Raw genomic sequence first — 4,784 nt, forward strand, 5'->3', positions numbered from 1 at the left:
CAACTTCAGCAAATAGTCTTCCCATGTTAGGTGAACTATGTTGGGCTTAAAAATGTAGTCGGTAAATAATTAAGACTCAGATCAGGCAGATGGTGCCTCTTCATAGTCCGGAGAGCGTCATGGATTTACATCTCATCTAGAATCAAGAATTGCAAATAAGTACCTACTCCACCTTGTTGGCTTGTTCTAGATTTAATGCAGACTGCCATCGCTCCACAAATTTCGATTGCATCAGGTCGGATCGGATCGGATTCTTTCTAGATCGGGTCCAGGTTAGATCCAGACTTAGATTTTTTTCAACGTACTTCAGTCAGGTCAAATTAGATCCAAATCCAATTGATGCAACCTAATTTTACAATACCCATACCCAACACAATTGGAGGACATTGCATAAGTTTGGATCCATACGTGGTTTTGGGCCTCATGGCCGTTTGGGATGATACAGAAATGGGTCAAAGTCGGCAAAACGTTGCTGTGGAAACCTTGGTCTGGCGCTGGGAGTGGGGCAAATTGAATGTCCTGGTTTCATTTCATTAATCTTCTGCTCTGATGGATTTCTTGAGGGATCTAAACCACTTATTTGTAACACCATGATCATCGCAAGGTGAAATTTTGATAAATTGTCCAAAATGAGGAATCCAAAAAAAGAAAAAGAAAAGACATGAGGAATGCTATGTACACCATCACAAAGCTTAAGTGCAAATGGAGATCTCTAAGAAACAATTCGTCAACAATTACATTTTCATGAATGTGAGAGTTTCTTTATTCTCTTTTTGATTGAACATCCTTGTGGACAGGCCATGCTAATCTTCTCTGTATCATTCCAATTTTATTAGATGTCCCCCAGGGGGTAGAGCTCCTTTACTTTTCTCTTATACATAATGTATGGCACTTAAATTACTCCGTGTTCAAGTGGATCGGCATGGTCCATGGACCCTATGTCCTCCAAGTAATTTTCTATATTTAATTTGTAAAAATAATTTTATAAACCTATTGCCAAGTTCAAGACTCACGACTACTAAAAGCTTAAAACATGCAGAAAAATGGTACAGCAGTTAATTACAGTTGACAAAACAAAAGAGTGATTCAGAGTTGTGCTTCATTGAATCAAATGCAAGGGTTTTGGTGTGGGACATGATAAACCTAACAGCTGAAACTTCAGAAGCAATGACCAGTTGATGGTGGAGATATGCATGATATCCTATTCATAACCATACTTCACTAAGAAAAGTGAAAAATATTGAGACATAAGCAATATTATTTTTGGGTAACCATGATTCACTTTTAATGACAATTCAGAAAGATGAAAATAGAACTCTCCCTCAGACGAACAGCACTACAGATTGGATTGCTTCTTTTGTTGCCGACCACATCGGAGAGTGGTCCTGACGCCAAGACGACGAATGTCCAGAGACATTACGTGATATTTTATATTTGGACTTCTTGAATTATATTTATACTAGAATGATGTGACCGCCAGCTTGTATAAAATTAAAAAAAAAATCCCCCTTTCTTTCTCCTAAATCTGCTGAACTTTGTTGGGTATTAATGCTTAGATTTTGGTGTCATAAAGTTATTTTATATCAGCTTATTTAGTGAAATTCCAATGGACATATGCTTGATACTAGGAAAAAAAAAATTCAGTGGTTGAAATGTCAAGAAAATAATCACTTTGCTTCCATACCTATATATACCTATATATATATATATATATATATATATATATATATATATATAGAGCCAAACTAGAATCAAATCAACGGATTTGAACTTAGACCCGGTTAGATCAAAACTCTATAATAAGGGTTCTAAATCAATAATCTAAGCTATTGAATATGATCTACCGCCTCAAAACTATTTGCACATAAAAAATTATATTATTTGGATATCCATAACTTATACATCAAATAGTTAAAAATTAGACAATCTAAATAAAATTGAATTAGATGTATTGTTTGATCATTTGATGTATAAGCTAGGAATTTTGAAATCATATAATTTTTGGTTTGTATGTAGTTTTGAAATAGTAGATCATATTCAATAGCTTGGATTATTGATATAGGACTCCCATTGGCTAGTTTTGATTTAAATGGATTTGAGCCCAAATTCGATCTACCTCATCTAAGTCTGTCCATATATATATATATAGACACACACACACACACATGCATGCATGGTGCTAGAAGTAGCAATTATCAGATATTGTCATCGCTAATGAATTGCATTCCTCATTTTACCAAAAAAAAAATTGCATTCCTCTGAAATGCCAATTAATGTTAAAATACTTAATGCTCAAGCTCTGCTATAGATAATGTATATAATAAATACTAAGCCATCTACTACTTGCTTGAGAATGAGTTAAAAGAAACGATGGGAGTAAAGTAGCCTTTTATCCAACCCCATTAAAACCATGTTTAGCAAGTATATTACCCTATAAGGGGAGGTTTAGCAAGTAAGTTGATGTATAGGCATTCTCCTACCTATGTTTTTGTAATAGATAAATATCATCATATTTACTAAAAAATACTTAGGGCTGAAAGTGGATTGGATATAGATCATATACTGGTATATTTATATTCATATTTATTTTACTTGATATTGCTCAGTAAGACAATCCAAGAGGAAGGATGAATTGAATTTTTCAAAATTTAAACAAGTAATATGCTATTTTAAAAACTAGTGAAGTGTTGATGAGTGCAGACTTTAAGTATGCAGAAATATAAATATAAGGAAAGCTAGAAAGAAGAGCACAAGAACAAACACACACGATATGCAGCGGTTCAGTGTCCCTTGTACTTTTGTCCACTCCCCAAGGTCCACTTAAGAATTTCATTATAATCTATCTATGATTACAGTCAGATAGTTTTTCGAACTCACTATTTAAAATTCAGTTGATTTTACAACGGATCATCAATCATAATAAATAAACAAGCCAATCCTTGGCTTACAATCCAATTTTCAGGCTTGGATAGGTCTATCCCTTAGTTTCAAAATTCTATTGAAGTTAGTTACAACAAAGACAAAAGTAGAACAATAATTGAAAATAAAAAGCCTTTTTAATGAGTAAAAATATCGATGAAGCTCTTAAATCTTTTTTTTTTGGAAGCTTTTGAGTAGATGAGCTTATCTTCTTGTTGGAAAAAATCTCTTGATTTGATATTTCAAGTGGTTAGAAAGTGAATGCTCTCTTTTCAATGTTTTTGGACTTTTGCTCTCGACTTTTTGCTTCCTCTCAATGATTGATATGATAAGTCTAGTCTCTCATGAGCTTTATAGGTGTTTTCCAACATTTGGTAAGTTGGAGAGACATTTCAGATCATTGGAAGATTGAATATAACCATTGAAAAGTGAACCGTATAATTCTAAAAATTCTGCAGAACTAGTCGTTCAGATTTGAGTCGACTCGATTTAAGCTTTGAGTCAACTCAACATTCTTTGAGTTAACTCGACTAGCTTACGAGTCTGCTTCGAACTTTTATCTCAAAAATACAGCTATCTGTTCGCATCTTGAGACTTTGACTCGAGCAACTCGAGTCGACTCGACTCCTCAACTCATCCAAAACTTTTCTGCTTTGAAACTTTACTTTTTCTGTTACTGATCATTTGAGTCGACTCACACCCAACTTGAGTCGATTGGAGAGCGTGCCAGTTGAAATTCTTGTGTGCCAAAATACTTTTTGCCTACCATCTCAGCTTGAGTCGACTCGAAATAACCTTGAGTCGACTCGAAGGTCCTTCCACTAAATTTTTTGTAATCTTTTTTAATTGAATTTCTCATTAATTTCAGATCTTGAATATCTTCCTTCAGCCTTGTTTGAGATGTATAACATACTTTAAAAGCTTCCAAATTTCTCTTATTTGTTCTCAATTTGCATTGTAGGATTTTTCTTTTGTTTCTCTGTAATTTCTCTTGAAACATGATCTTGAAGAGCTCATTAGTCTAAACGTATACTCAAATATTTTGTTATTCATCAAAATCAATCCTTGAGGTTAATAATCTCTTCCTTTTTAATGATGACAAAACTTTGAGTATATGAGCAATTGGCATAAAGTATGCATAAATTTCAAGAGATATGCTTAAGTCAATAAAGGTGCAAGCTTTTCCATAAGTTTAAACTTTGCTCCCTCTTAGTTTGTGCTTATATTTTCAGTATGTTTCTTCAATCACAATTGTAAAATTTTCACAAATGTGCTCACTTAAGAATTGTTCATTCTTCAATTTCATTTATTGTGCCATATATACAATATTCTTCATCCATATGAAAATGAGACATGAGATACATACACATAATATATATTAAGGCCCATTGTTATGCTTATATGTTAAAGCCGAAAATTACATTCATAAGACACATAAATACTTAAGACACATAAATACATTTATAATACATTCATGAGGCACATATCAATACATTCATGAGGCACATTCATATGAGGTACATACATATTAAAATAAGCAATGCTCATATGCTTTGCTGCTGCTACTTTTTGTCATCAATCAAAAAGGGCAATGTATAAATATTTTAGAATACCTCAAAACACAAAAATAAGGAAAAGCAATAATATAGCATTGCATTCATCAAAATGAATGTGTTAGGTCATAGCACACCAATATACAATATCATATAAGTCAGCAAATACTCACTAAAACAAAGATAGGCTAATATAAACATAAGTCTAAACAAAGAGATATAAGCCTAACACATCAGATGACTACATGGAAGTCTCCTAAGCCACTACTCCTCATTGGAAGGGATCTCTAGGGTCTCGGATGAGGAGGCTCG

At 33.4% G+C, this 4,784-nt stretch overlaps 1 non-coding gene across 1 annotated transcript; it reads right to left on the reverse strand.

Annotated features, from left to right (window-relative positions):
- Nucleotides 1-752: 752 nt before the first annotated feature.
- LOC114913937 (U6 spliceosomal RNA) lies at nucleotides 753-853 on the reverse strand. Its single transcript, XR_003800065.1, has one exon. It is a non-coding gene; the product is annotated as a U6 spliceosomal RNA (small nuclear RNA).
- Between the last annotated feature and the right edge of the window lie 3,931 nt (nucleotides 854-4,784).

This window comes from Elaeis guineensis, chromosome 1, assembly GCF_000442705.2.
Source record: "Elaeis guineensis isolate ETL-2024a chromosome 1, EG11, whole genome shotgun sequence".
Taxonomy (NCBI): Eukaryota; Viridiplantae; Streptophyta; class Magnoliopsida; order Arecales; family Arecaceae; genus Elaeis; species Elaeis guineensis.